Source organism: Arvicanthis niloticus, unplaced genomic scaffold (genome assembly GCF_011762505.2).
Source record: "Arvicanthis niloticus isolate mArvNil1 unplaced genomic scaffold, mArvNil1.pat.X pat_scaffold_134_arrow_ctg1, whole genome shotgun sequence".
NCBI classification, from domain to species: domain Eukaryota; kingdom Metazoa; phylum Chordata; class Mammalia; order Rodentia; family Muridae; genus Arvicanthis; species Arvicanthis niloticus.
Genome location: NW_023045329.1, coordinates 36,606 through 52,257, shown reverse-complemented (window position 1 = coordinate 52,257; position 15,652 = coordinate 36,606). Strand labels below are relative to the sequence as shown.

The 15,652-nt window shown below is 39.8% G+C and overlaps 1 non-coding gene and 1 pseudogene across 1 annotated transcript; one reads left to right on the top strand and one right to left on the bottom strand.

The window, feature by feature from the left end:
• Positions 1-9,719: 9,719 nt before the first annotated feature.
• LOC117701561 (peptidyl-prolyl cis-trans isomerase A pseudogene) lies at positions 9,720-10,450 on the bottom strand (annotated as a pseudogene).
• Positions 10,451-10,621: 171 nt separating this feature from the next.
• On the top strand, positions 10,622-10,780 carry LOC117701562 (small nucleolar RNA SNORA42/SNORA80 family). The gene has a single exon (XR_004605766.1). It is a non-coding gene; the product is annotated as a small nucleolar RNA SNORA42/SNORA80 family (small nucleolar RNA).
• Positions 10,781-15,652: the final 4,872 nt, after the last annotated feature.

Below are 15,652 nucleotides of genomic sequence, written 5' to 3'. Positions count from 1 at the left end.
CCTGTTTCCATTCTTTCTGTTGGCCCTCAGGGCTTCAGTCCTGTTCCCCCTACTCAATACCTGATCATGTTCCCCCTTTTCCCTCCCTCCCCCCTCCTGTGATTGCTTTCTTCTCCTTCCCAAGTGGGATTGAGGCATACTCACTTGGGACCTTCGGCTTTTTGAATTCTGGGGATTGTATCCTGGGTATTCTGTATTCATTACCTATTTTTAAGTACCACAATCCAAATTATCTATTAAGATGTAAGATCTGTTACAAAGAAACTATATCTGAAGAATGAAGGATAGAAGAGGCAAAGTAAATACTCTTGGTTAAGGTTAGCAGCCAAGTTACACTTCCCTTGCCCATTGCCTACATGAGGAAATTCGCCACTCACAATAGAAATCCACAAGCATGTGATTATGATGCCTGGGAGGAATGCTTAGCATCCCAAGGTCAGGCCCTGCCAGCACACTGTACTCCCCACACTGTGCTCCCCCTACCCCATGCTGTCTAAAAATTTTTGCCCATAACTTTGCTGCAAAACAGACAAGACAAAATCTACAGTGTAAAAGGAAAATGAGCAGGTATAATGGAAAATTTTAAAAAAGCCCACATAAAAAGTACCAGGAATCAAAGAACCCATAGTTGGTGAAACAAGACAAATTGAGAAATGTAATTATGGTTTAGATTCTTAATTCCCACACCAAGTTTAAGAAATAATCTTCAATTTAGGACAGCACATTCTAATTCAGGTCATGAAAATAAAATAAAAATTAGTCATTGAAGTGAAAAATTCAAGAGATGGTTTGGAAAATACAACATCAATAGTCAAGACTGAGTTAATAATTCAGTCATGTCAGGCAGTCCCTTCTGCAATGATAATAACAACAAAAACAAAGAGTCAAAAAGAGAGGGTCTAGAGAGATGCCTCAGCAATTACAAACGTGCCCTGCTCCTGTTGAAAGCTGGGCCCCCAGTTCTCATATTAGGCAGCTCACAGCTACTTGTAACTCCAGTTCTAATGGATTTGTTGCCCTCTTCTGTACTGCCTCTGTACTGGTTGCCCTTATCAGAAGATAACCCTATGTAACACACCACACAAATACACATGATTGAAAATAAAATCAATCTTTAAAAATAGGAAATTGTAAAGCTTTTGTAGAATACATTCAGAATTCAAAGAGTCACCTCAAAGGAGTTCCTGAAAGTAAGAATGAGCCAAGTAGAGAGAAGATGCTATTTAAGGAAACGAAATGACAACAGTACCCTACACTCATAAAAGCAGAATCTTCAAATTAGAAGTTCCCACTAAAGGCCAAATTGAAAACTCGCTCCACAAACTTATTTCAGAGCCCAGAAAATTATAAGGAAGGGGGGGGGGAATCCCACAAGTTTCTGTAGAAAAGCAAAATAACCTCAAACATGTCATAATCTATTTATATAAATCTAATTAGAAACTCCAGAGTCTGTGTAAAAAAAAAATTCAAAGCTACAAGAGAAAGTCACTTTGACCCAAGAATTCCAATCATAGAAAAAGATTGAATTTACGATAGAAATATTTTAACATTCAGAAACTGAGAATACTTAACTCCAAAACAGTTTTTATAGAATTTCTTGACTATGAGTGTATGTTTCAGCAAGAAAAAGATTCTCTCCTGATTATATTAAATATTATAAACAATGGCATGGCAGACATAAAATAGTTTAAGAGGTAGAGTAGGAACTTTGGTGTGCTCTCATTCTCATCTCCAGTTAGAGTATATAGTTAGATATAAATTAGACTTAGATCTATTAGAGAAATGTGCCTTTAATTACATGGGGAAAGCAATTGAGCACAACAAAGCAAAATGAGACCAAAATGTTTAAATGATCTCAGGGGAAGGAAAACGGGAGGAGGAAAAAGAGGAGGAAAACAACTAAAGAATGTCATGTGGGAATAGTTTAATGACATCAGAAAACATGTCAAAAGAAACAAGCTACAGAATTCCAATAAGACAGAAATGCCTTTGAAACAACACAGGTAAATGCTAAGAATATCTATAGTGGAAAAATCTTGTCCCTTTATAGGGACTACTGGCCAGAATAAACTATAATGGAGCTGTCAGGGGCCATGCAGTCCACATCTTGATAGACCCATGTAGCCATATGGGCACATTTTTCAACTCAGTAAATGCATATTTTACTACTTGTAAATTTTATATTAAAATGAATAATGAATCATATTGATATCTAACTAATAATGAAATAAAGTAATTAAATATATATTTTGATGGATAAATTACTATTTGTATATTACATTAAAATATGTCCATAAAATAAGTAATTAAATAAATATGCTTAAAAATTGGGCATAAAATGAGATTAAGCTAGGCACAAAGGGCCATACATGTAATTATTTATATGAATATCCAGGGTAGGCTAATTTGTAATGACAATATATTGTTCTTGAATCAAATTATTAGCTGGAGTTCTAGAGTCACCACTGAAAATGTTTTTAGTGAATAATATTGGGGGTCTTTGCTACCACTAGGTGAGCTTTTGAGTTGAGTAGAGTTAGAGTGACAGCTAGACTCAAGAAAACCAAAAGATCAGTTTTGTAAAATCCAAAAGTAGATTGGAGAATGTAGGTTTAGTAACAATGAGTTGTCTGATATTTTATTGTAAAAAAGTGAGATCCTCCCACATAGCTTTACACACATGCACTGACACACTTGTCAGTCGTGCAGACCAAAATGGACCTGGCTCAGATTCAAAGTCAGAGCTTCTAAAGTATGGAAATTACAACACATCAGTACAGATTCATAAGCCAGGAAAAATCATGCCACACTCCCAACAGTCTGTCCCTTGAGGCAAAGTACTGATGGGCCTCTGCTATCGTGGGGAAAGCAAGCTCGTCTCCTTCATCCCTTTTGCCTTCCCACCTACAAGATAACTTTATGGTCCTATGCAATGTCTGTCTCTGTGCCATCATCAAGAGTTACATGGGCTAAGTCAGGCCAGGTCACAGGTATAGATAGGATTTACTACCACTCCCCCTCATGCTATATAATGTTGGCAGCTCTCTCTCTCTCCCGATGCAATTCCACTTGAATTTTGAAGGAAGGATCTCTCTCATTCTCTTTCCAGGTTACACTATCTCAGGCAGGATGGTATAGCTCTTTTAATGTCTATCACACTGCAAAGCCCTCCCCTTACCATGATCATGAGGCTCAGTTTGAAGGGTAATCTAAGACCTCCTCTCCCAAACTTGCTTAAAACAAGAGCTACCTCAGTTCAATTCTACTTATCACCTGTTCCACGTGGCTTATGCACACTTCTGTGAGTAAAGCTCAAATCCTAGAGTTATTCTTTCGTATGTCATTTCTTATTTAATGGAGTAGGGTAAAAATCCATTTCCACTTTCAGAAACATAAGAATCAGTGAGTGTTCCTCTGTCTCCACATCCTTGCCAACACATGCTGTCCTCTGAGGTTTTGATCTTAGCCATTCCTGATTGGTGTAAGGTGGAGTCTCAGGGTCATTTTGATGTGCATTTCTCTGAATATTTCTTCAGGTTTTTTCAGCCATTAGAGATTCCTCTGTTGTGAATTCTCGGTTTAGTTCTATACCCCATTTTTTTTTGATTGGGTTGTTTAGTTTTTTGGTAGTTAACTTCTTGAGTGCTTTATGTATTTTGGATATTAGCCCTCTATAGGATGTGGGGTTAGTGAAGATTTATTTTTCCAAATCTGTAGGTTGCCGATTTGTCTTATTGGCTATGTCTTTTGCCTTACAGAAGTTTTCCAGGTTGGGGGAACCCTCCAGAATGTACCAGAGACCTGGGAGGTTAAAAGTTTCTCAGGACTCAAAGAGAGGGACCTTAGAAGAAATGCCCTACATTAGGGAGAGGGAACTTGTAGAGCCCACCTTCAGCAGAAAGACAGGGCATCAAGTGAGGGATGGGTTTGCCATCCCACAGTCAAAACTCTGACCCATAATTGTTCCTGTCTGAAAGAACTGCAAGGATGGAAATGGAGAGGACCCTGAGGAAAAGACGGACCAGTGACAGGCCCAAATTGGGATCCAGCTCAAGGGGTTGCCCTAAGACCTGATACTATTACTGAGGCTATGGAGGGCTCCCAAGAAGGGACCTTTCATGACTGCCCTCCGAAAGACCCAATAAGCAGCTGAAAGAGTCAGATGCAGATATTTGCACCCAACCAATGGACAGAAGCTGCTGACCCCTGTGGTTGAATTAGGGGAAAGCTAGAAGAATCTGAGGAGGAGGACAATCCTGTAGGAGGACCAGCAGTCTCAATTAACCTGGACCCCCAAGATCTCTCAGATACTGGAACACCAACCAGGCAGTATATACCAGCTGATATGAGGTCCCCAACACATATACAACAGAGAACTGTGGGGTCTGGGTTTAGTCAGAAAAGATGCACCTAACCCTCAAGAGACTGGAGGCCCCAGAGAGTTTAGAAGTCTAGTGGGGTGGGGGTCAGGGGTGGAAACATCCTTGTGGAGACAGGACCGAGGGGAGGAGGTATGTGATGTGGAATAGTTGGAGGGTGGACCAGGAGGAGAATAAAATATGGCGTTTAAAATAAATAAATAAATAAATAAATAAATAAATAAATAAATAAATGAAAAATTAACAGCTACATATTAATAATAAAAAGAATCAATGAATAGTGAATAAATTCTCCCCATCTTTAGTTTTCTACCAAAAATGATTTCTTTGAAAAAATAATCATTGATAGATGCAAGAATGTTGTCATAGTGATCTCATTTGACTCCTATGGGGTATTTCTGAGATGCAGCAAGTGAGGGGCTCTAAACACAAAGTCTGCAAGTAAATAGTCTTTTAATTCTAAGACCTAGAGCAAGATTCCCATAATGTCACAACTATAGAATGCTAGATTATAATAAACGTCACTGCTGGGTAGCTACACAGTCCTTATGATCTACTTTAGATCCCACTTTCCATTTTCCTGGTAACTCTAGGAAGAGAAGCATCACACACACACACACACACACACACACAGACGCACACACACACAAACACACACTCACACATATACCACACATTCATACACACACATACACCACACATTCACAACAGTCACCTACACACACATACACACTCACACACAAGATTTAAAATACTATATGAAAAGGCAATGGTTTTAGAGCTTCTTGAGGTATTGAGAGAAATGGAATCTGAATTCTACTTCTGGCTTTGGGTGGAGACATGACATTCTAATTGGCTCCAAAGATTAGAACTTTACGTATTATTGTCTCCACCCTTAAAAGTTTATCTAGCTGGGCATATCAAGCACCTGCCCAGAAGATGTCAAGAAGACTGATTCACCAAAGACATGATAAGAAGATGAGAGGAGTAATTGTCACCTTAATTCAATGATGTATTTATTCTTCCCAGATACAGCTGTTTACAGAGCTCGTGCAAAAGTGGGAGGCTGGTGTTTTGCTCAGCTTGCCCACTTTCTGAATTCTGACTCTAAAAAGCAAAATTTCCCTGTTCTCTTTCCATCTCTTCTTTGGATTTTCACTGTTTCTCTGAAACTCACACTTCTCTTCTACATCTGCTTGTTGATCTCCACTACTGAACCTACCTGCTTTCCTGGACCATTACTTAAAACACATGGCTTACTTTTCCCCTTAGCTATCTATTCCTCTCAGAGATTTTTTTTTCAGTTTGCTGCCTTGTTATTTTTCTCACAAACTCTAATTAAATGGTCATTGTGCTTCCTTCTGAGTCTGTTTTTTAAGTTCTTTTGTCAATGAGACCAAAAACCTATAAAAGAGGCTTGGTTTCCCTAAGCATTACATCTCTTCAAAACACTTTAGAAATACCGTGCTTCAGTTTAGTGTAATATAGTCAAAAATGACTAGTGTGACAAGCAAGGAACAAACGAGTTCTGGTAATTGTACATAAGAAGTCTACTCCATGTAACTAAGTAAAACAAAAGAGTTGGGATAATAAAAAAAAATATATACTATTTCTGTGAAGGAAAACAAAAACAAAACAAACAAACAAACAACAACACCACAGAACATTTTAGTGTCCAAAATGCACACTAAAACAAGACATACCCTGGGAAGATGCAGATGTACCAGTAATTTTTAGGTTTTAGTTCCAGTTTTAGTCAAGTTAGCCAGCCAAAAGCCACATGCTATCTTACAAAGCATGGGTTGGGGGTGTAGGAAGGTATTTAAAAGAGATTGGCATACCCCTCTACCCACAATGAGACACATCTGGAAAACCTTAAACAGCAAGGAGGAAAGCTTCACTGTAGCTGTATAGAAAAAGTCCTCTTCCTCAGTCTTTCAGCACCTATATTCTCTAGCCCCTTGGAGATGACACATGCAATTAAGATACATGCAATTAAGTTAAATATGACAGATGGTAAGGTGAGGCTGGATACTTGTGTGAGGAACTTAAGATGCCCCTCTCAAAGATAAACAGTTAACAAGTCCAGTTGGATGATCCCTTTGCAAGGAGAGAGCACAGCTGTACTCCCCAGGGTGGTGGTCGCTTAGGTTAGAAGACACTCACAACAGCAATTCACTCCCCTGTACTTCCGTGGGCAGGGGATGGTCAGCAGTAACTACCAGGGATCCATGTGATTGCATGAAGTTAAAAAGCTCTGCAGACCAAAGAAAATACCTTTCAGTCACTAGACTGAAGAGACAGCCTTCAGAATGAGGATAAAAATAATTTTGTCAACTGTATAGCAGATACAGTTGATATCTAGAATATGTAAAGAACTGGAAATACTAAACACCAATACATTCCAATCAATGAATGAGCTAGTGAACTAAACTTGTAGTTTTCAAAAAGAGAAATATAAATGGCCAATAAGTGTCTGAAAATATTTCAACATGCTTAGCCATCAGGAAATTGAAACTATTTTGAGATACATCTTAACCTTCATTTGAATGCTATCATCAAGAAACCAAACGTAGGGAAGAATATAGAGGAAAGTTGTGTGTGTGGTGAATTGTCATATAACCCAGTTATCAGTTTTGGGTAGACATTCAAAGTACTCTAAGCCTCACCACAAAAGCACTTGTGCATCCACATTTGTTGTTTTACTATTCATAACAGATAAGAAATATTACTAGACTACACACCTATTAATTTATTAATGGATAAAGAAAATGTGGTGTATAGGCTAATCGTCACAGTTTACTGAGCCCTAGATGAAGAGCCACAGGCAATTAATAGCTGAGAAGAGAATGAGACTCAGTCTTCCTATGGAGGAGCTCTTTAATGGGCTCTCAAATACTAAGTTGTCAGCCCTAAAAAATATACATATTAGAGGCATTTAAATCTCAGCAGGTTGTATTTATATGTTTACACACACACACACACCAAATGCACACACACACACACACATAAAATTAAAGAAGTCATGAATTTGAGAGGGAATTGGGAGAACACAGGAGGAGTTAGAGGGAATAAAAGGAAGGGGGAATGATATAAATGAAATTAACATATTGCATCTTAAAAATACAAAAAAGGAAAATGTGCTACATAAACTCACCACTAAAGGTAAATGACATCATGACATTTACAAGAAAAATGGAGAGTTCTTGAAATCATTATGTTGAGTCAAATAATTACGGATAACCTACACTAGTCAAGAAACTTACACAAATGACTCTAGTTTTCTCTCACACAGGAAACCTAGACTTAACATATATACAAAAGGGGAAGTTATGAAACTGGAAAGGGGACCATGAGAAGGTAAAAATATGTTTCAATGGAAAGGAAGAAAAGAAGTGGGATAGACCTTTACAAAATAGACATAGAAGTTTTAAAGTTCTGCTGGTCAATACCCTGGGAACTAGCAAGGAAAGGAGGGAGGGTAATTGTGAATAATGGATGATAAACCTAATCAGAGTATTTGTACAAAAGTATCATAGCAAAACACATTGTTTTGTAAGATTAATATATACTACTAACATTACTTCATCACTATCCTTAACCTTTTTTTCTTCAGAATGCCTGCATCCCCTGATCACTCACATCTTAAGACCACATCTTATGACATAATCTTCTGACATCTTATAGATCATTTCTTCCTCAGAATCTTGATATGTCTCTTTTTTCAAGAGTGGCTGTTAACTTATTTCCATAGTTCTAACCTGCCCTGCTCTTGCATACCATCTCCTCATTAGACAAAATATAAATGTCATCTCTCCACCTCTCCTTCCTACATGGGGCTAACGATGAGACGGAGCCAGAGCCATGTCTATTTCTCTGTGCTGTTAACATTCACAACGATTGGACGCAGTTGTGAAGCTCTCTGGCATTCAGGAGTGACCATGCTACTCACTCTGGGCCATGTGCTAACAGAAATTCTGTTGTGAAGCTTCCTGGAAAATTCTATGCTCAGTAAATGAATCTGTGCCTTTATTTCTTCCTGTTCCAGCCATATAATAGTTCTAAGATGAAATGATGATAGAATTGATCCCTAGCCTGGGAATACTCTTATGGAAACAATGTTATTACACATTTTTTCTAAAACTGTGACACGATTCTAAGTATCCTTTCCATCTCTCAGAATTATTTGTTTTCCCTATCATTACCTTTTTTGGTTTTTTTTTTTTTTTTCGGTTTTTGGGGTTTTTTGTTGTTTTTTTGTTTTGTTTTTTTGTTTTGTTTTGTTTTGTTTGTTTGTTTTTTCGAGACAGGGTTTCTCTGTATAGCCCAGGCTGTCCTGGAACTCACTCTGTAGACCAGGCTGGCCTGGAACTCAGAAATCTGCCTGCCTCTGTCTTCCAAGTGCTGGGATTAAAGCCGTGTGCCACCACAGCCCAGCACCTTTTTTGTTAATATACACACTTTTCTTCATAGTCAAATTCTGGGGATCTGTAGATGCAAATTTTACCCACAAGACAGTAATATCTACTGTGCACATAAGTCTCTTTGGTGCCATCCCCAGGAAGATCTTATGTGATATTTTCTTCAAGGAAAGAAAGCCAATAATACCAGGCAGGATTTCAGTCCTGGAGAGTGAGCCTTAAGTCTAATTAGACAGCTGTTGGTTACAACCAACTTATGAGCAACTCTTACTGCCTTTATGGTTATCTTGCCATACTGGTCATTACACAGGAAACCACAACTGGACACCATGTAGAGGTCAATAAATAGTGGGGGCCTCCAACCCCAATGGATATATCTACATTACAGCTCCTGCATCGATGGCTCAGGGAACATCACAGATGTGGAGGCTGAAAGACTGGAAGACCCAGAATATCTGGAAATCTTCTATGCAACAGTCATTACAGAAATAGCAAGATAAACAGGTTACGAACAATGGCAGTATCAATAGACATGCTAATGCAGAAGGGAAGAATCTCATGGGGCCACACCACTGAACAAGGAACTGTAAGTAACTGGTGACTGCTGAGAGACAACAAATTAACCTCTCCTAGGGATGAGCCTCCTAACGGTTTGTCCAAAAGAAGCAGTCAACCTTGAAACCACACACACACACACACACACACACACACACACGAAATAATAATTAGGGAAGAAGTTGCTATCAATTTAAGAGGGGTATACCTGGAATTAATTGGAGGTAGGGGACTTGAGAGGAGTTAGACAGGGTAAAGGGAAGAAGGGGATTAACATAATTATATTTTTCTTTAAAATGTATTAAAATTTTAAAACAAAAATGCCACTAAAATGAATATATTAAGAAAAAGTTCATGCAATATATTTTTTAACAGTTCTTACTTAGTTTTTATTCATAATCATAAACTTAGCTTTGCAATCCAGCTAGACTTGAAGGGGAATGAGGAAAATATGGAACCCAAAGACTTCAGTGAGAGCAGAGATTAAAGGGTATTGCGAGCAGATGGGGTGGGAGCGCTCTCCTGAGCTACAGAAGGAATGGTTTGATGGGTAAAACGCCCTCAAGTCAAAAGAAGTTAGAGTTGTCCACAGTCGGAAATGGTGATCTTCTTGCTGGTCTTGCCATTCCTGGACCCAAAACGCTCCATGGCTTCCACAATGTTCATGCCTTCTTTCACCTTCCCAAAGACCACATGCTTGCTGTCGAGCCATTCAGTCTTCGCAGTGCAGATAAAAAACTGGGAACCGTTTGTGTTTGGTCCAGCATTTGCCATGGACAAGATGCCAGGACCTGAATGCTTCAGGATGAAGTTTTCATCCTCAAATTTCTCTCCATAGATGGACTTGCCACCAGTGCCATTATGGCGTGTGAAGTCACCACCCTGGCACAGGAATCCTGGAATAATTCTGTGAAAGGAGGAACCCTTATAGCCAAATCCTTTCTCTCCAGTGCTCAGAGCACGAAAGTTTTCTGTTGTCTTTGGAACTTGGTCTGCAAACAGCTCGAAGCAGACGCGGCCCAAAGGCTCGTCATCGGCCGTGATGTCGAAGAACACGGTGGAGTTGACCATGGCTGCAGCAAGCGTCAAAAAGCGATAGCGGGCATCTGCTCATGCAATATATTTTGATCATATTCTTTTTCTTTCTTATCTACCAAACTTCCTGTTCTTTAACTCTCTTAAAAACAAAACAAAAACCATACACTCATTATCAACAACAAAACCATGGACTCCATTTTGTGCTGGTCAACTAACTACTTCTAAATCATATGGCTTACCCTCAATGTACCCACTGAAGAAAACTGATTTTTCCTCTGTAATCAGCTATAATTTCATAGTGTCCCATGCTAGAGCAAACTGTGGCTCTTAACCATTGCCCAGCCTCCATGCCTGTAGGCTGCTGGCAATGAAGTGGGTCACACAGTGGGAAAAAAAAAGTCAGCTATAACTTGCAAATAGTTTCTTGGTTAGGGGCAGGACTTTGTGCTCACTTCCCCTTCTCCATGTTGGGATTTTTGTTGGCTGTAAACTTGTGTAAGTCTTGTGGATGCTGTCATAGTCTCAGAGAGTTCCTATGTGTGTTAATCTTACTTTGTCTGGAAAGCACTTTCCTTTAGTCATCCACCACTTCTTTCTCTTAGAGTCTTCCCACGTCTTCCACACATAGATCCTTGAGCCCTGAGGTAAGGATGTAGTCAAGACATTCCATTTAGAGTTGAATGTTCTAAAATAGATCTGTCTCTGCACACTATCTAGTTGTGGAATTACCATCTATTGCAAACAGAAAAGCTTCTCTGATGAGAGTTGAGCTGATCTCCATAGTGGATGTACCAGTTTTCACTCCCATCAGGAATAAGTAAGTATTCCCCTTTCCCTAGCACCACAGCTGAGCTGTCATTTGTTTAACTATCTCGGCCATTGTCACAGGGATATGATGAATCTCAAATTACTTTTAATTTGCATTTCCCTGATGTCTAAGGATGTTGAACATTTCACAAGTGTTTTTTGGTCATCTTTGTAGAACACTCTGTTTAGTTCTGTACTCCATTTTTAATTGGGTCATTTATTTTCTTAATGTTCATTTTTTTTTTTTTAGTTCTTTGTATATGCTAATGCCAACTAGTATTTTTTTAAAGAAAATTTAATTGGTACTCTCAAACCACTTGCCCTTCTTGCATAATCTTCACCCTCTGAGCATTTGGAGGAACCAAAATCTAATCCTTCACAGCCTCCTGTTAGCACCCCAAACAGTCTGGTTATGTACTAGAGCTAGGAAGGTTGTTAGAAAATGTAACTAACCAAAAATTCTACTTTAATTCTTTTCATTATCATAGCAGCTATTGCTTGATGTCTCCTCAGAATTCTGAGTTGTTTAATGTTTTATTTAAAAGGGGTCTAAGACAGTTGCAAAGGTTTTATGCAGTATGGCCAACTGAAACTGGCAAAAGACAGTGTACTTGGCTTGCCTTATGCATGTTATCACTCTGTTTATAGTCAGTCTCACCTTAAAGCGAAAGACTATACAAGACTCTTTTCATTTTCTTTTCAGTTGGCCAATAGGCAACTTGCGCCTTGCTCTCAGGCACTCCCAGCTTCGTTCTCGGTCCTCATAGCACACTGTCCATATCTCCCATATATAATGGAAGAGCTGTTCTCCCTACTTCTTCGTTTATTTGGATCTGAGCTACAAATACCGTTAATGGACTGCATGGGATTCATTCTCACAGGGTTTGTCCTAGAGAGATGCTCTTCAAACCAAGTGTCTTTGATATGAGGAGAAACTCAGAAAGGAGGAGAAATAATATAGTACATGATCTCACGCATGGAATAACTTGATCAACGAGCATGGGATGACAATATCACATGCATTACACCATAAAGGTTTTTCCTCCTTGAGGTGAGGTGTTGGTTCTCACACCCTAGTTGGTTTTTTGTAAGCTATGGTGGAGGAGTCAGTAATCTCTATGAAACATGACTATCATCGTTCTGAGAATGACTCTCCTGGGAGTGGGCTGGCAACTTGGATCCATCAACTGAGTTGATAAGTTATTTCCTGCCAGTGAAATGAGCCAATTCAAACCAGATTAGGATATATTAAATACAGATTTATTGTGAAGATGCTCTCTGGTGAGTTTACTGGCCCCATGGAAGGAAGCCAGAGAAGTTGCCATGGAAAGGAAGAAAGAGGCAGGGAGGAAATCAGAAAAAGAGAGAGCAAGGGGGAGACCAAAATGTATGAATAGATGGTTCATAACACAGGAGAAGTTGAGTCCCGAGCTAGTGGTCCAGGTATTTACTGGACACATAGGGACCACTTCTCTTCTCCTATCCTTCTCCACTGGAAACATCATTTCTTTGGACTCTATGAGAACCCATCCCCAGCTGCTTCCTATCTGGGTCCAGAACCCTCAGGCTTTCTCTGCTGAGTGGTAGCTGCACCAGTTATCCCCATTTGGAACAAAGACCAGGTATTTTCGGGAAACCTTTGATACAAAGATGTTTGATCTGAAGTTACTGCCCTCATATAAACTGTTAGATCCCAGACTATCAAATAGGACAGACACCATTTCCATAGTCTCGGGATCTCCAGAAAGGCCTGGGAAAATGGGTGACACTGGATATAAAACAAAATTTTATCCAAATTGGTCTGAACTCCCTTTGTCCAATTTTTTGAGAACCATGCTTTTGCCCCTTTCCCTCCTTCCTCCCTCACCACAACTTAGCTTCAGCAGCTAGATGCCTCAACCAAGCAGCCGTCTGACCCACCTGAGGCACAGCAGCACACAGGGCTCCAGGTGCTGCCTAGTCTCATCCCACCCCACCTCCCTCCTGTCCATGTGTGACCAGTGATGGTGGCTATGGTAGTGGAGGTGGTGGGGGCAACAGTAGTTATTGCAATGGCGGTATTGGTGAGTGCCCAGCTTGCTTATTTTAAATCATTCACCACATCTGCTTAACTACATGCTAGCAAGCAATATGTGACTGGCCACCTTCTTGACTTTGGGATAAAGAGGGTGGCGCCAAGGCTTCACCACTATTTTGGTTAAGAGCAGTCACATGACTAGTAGCCATCTTTGTTATATGAAAGTCAGACCTTAACCACAACTTCATGTGTTCATGCTTAAAAATAAAAGAGGTATAATCAAGATATATGTTTTTAAGGTTAAGCCTAGGATGGGTAACTAGAATCAAACTAAGTTTGTCTATTCAGGTGATAGATAGATAGATAGATAGATAGATAGATAGATAGATAGATAGTCCTAGAGCACTTCAGAGACCTGCTGAATATGGAATATGGCATTTAAGATGCTTAAACAAGATGCTTAAAATGACAGAGATTCCAAAATCCTATCAATGACACACCCTAGGCCTCCGAGAAAATACAGACAGAACAAGAAAGGACTTCACCTAGATAGTGGTATGATAACCACTAAGAAAGACTGCTCCATTGTCTTGCCCATTGCTAAGGCCTGGCCTGAATTGTGAACAAACAGGACAACAGACAATGCAAGGTCAGTCTCCCAAATTCCTATTCCACAGAAAGTCCTCTCATATTTGACAGGTCTGGCAGCCAAAGATTGATTCTGCCCTGGAACTGTGTCCCTAATGAAGCCAATCAACATCACAGGAACCTAGTGGGGTGGTCTTCTAGGTAATGGGTATGTGTATAATTTTAATCTACACATAAGCCATTTAAATTACAATATATCCTTGTCAGGTCTCTGAGGGGTTTGAAGACTGAACTAGTGAAAAAGTAACTTTAGATAAAGGAACTTGCTTTACAATGACTGCTCCCAGTGATCAAGCACCTGTGTCTCATCGTGAATAATTGGATAGGAAAAGGTGTAAAATTCAACACTTATGTTAAATCTGAGGATATGAAAACTTCTAAGAAAGTGGAGGTCTAGGAAGGTGTTTTGAGGTTGGTAAATGCAAGCTATAAAGAATTTATCTTTTTGTAAACTCGAAAGACTCTTACAAGTTTCAGGGAACCCACCCCTGATGGGTCAGATACACTGCAGATAAGTACAGTTGATCAACAGTCTGTTTCCCTCCCTACCTGCCTACTCCTAGGGGTGGGATCTATGCCCCTTTCCCTAGTACTGGAACCCTTCCACCCCTCCTCCAACTACCAAAACCATGGACCTAAGAGTTTCAAATATACAGCCAGGAAAAGGTTTCCTCCCTAAACTCTGTAACTTTATCGTATGCCCCTAATATCCAGGTATTTCCTCAGAGCCTGCATCCAGGAAAACTCCAAAATTGTTATCCACAAGTGTTCCAGCCCACTGCTTCAACAGGGCCTGCACATTCATATCCCCAAATGGTCCCACAACCTAGACAGCAGAGAAACAACCAGCTCTTCTTGGACTTGGTCAACATTCTAGCTTTTGCCCACCTCCTATAAGGATGCTCCAGTGTCAGCAGGAAGTAGTCATAGACAATGTTACCCCTTATTCATTTATTATCTACAAAAGGCTGGGATGTTTGGTTTCAGGCCCTAGGCCAAAGGAGTGAGTTGCATATTTTACATACCAAGGCAGACCTGGCCTCCAGGTTTCTCCTAGCATCCCACAGTCCCTACCTTAGCATACTTTGCCCCCAACCCCGAATTTTCAGAAGTTGGGCTGCCTTTCCCCAAGAGGCTCCTCTTTATATAATCCAAGTATTTGTGTCTCCCCCCCTTCTCTCTCTCCTTCTCTTCTCTCTTTCTTTCTTGGTGCATGCTCTTTCTTTTCTTCTCTTTCCCCTCTCCACTGTCTTCCCATGGAAATTTCTCTGGCCTCCCAGGAGCCAGTGAACTGGCTCAGGAGCATCTTCCCAATAAACCTGTGTGTAATATAATCTAATGTAGCTTGAATTGCTTCATTTTACCAGCAGTGAAATAACTTATCAGCTGTCATGACAGCTTTGGAGTGTATGTAGCTCCTGGCAAAAGCAATTTAGCATCAGAATCATATCATTTCAATGTCGTGCCTTACTCATAGCTACATGTATAAATAGTTTAAGAACTCTTAACTAAAATTGTGCTGACCTGAAAGCTGAAAACAGTTTAGAAATGTTTTGATAAAATAGCAGATGTACAATATCAGGAGAGTGGGTAGTCTGTCTGTGCTTCATGTTCCCTCAGGCAAGTAGACAAGAAGGGGGAGCACACCAATCAAAAAATTTTAAAATTTCTATGGCAGAAAAGCTGTTGCAATGAACTTAAATGCTTTGAACATTTTCTAGCCATTCTTTTTTTTTTTTTCAAGGTTTTAAGTTTTGGCTCTTTTGAAACAGGGACTCCCGATTTAG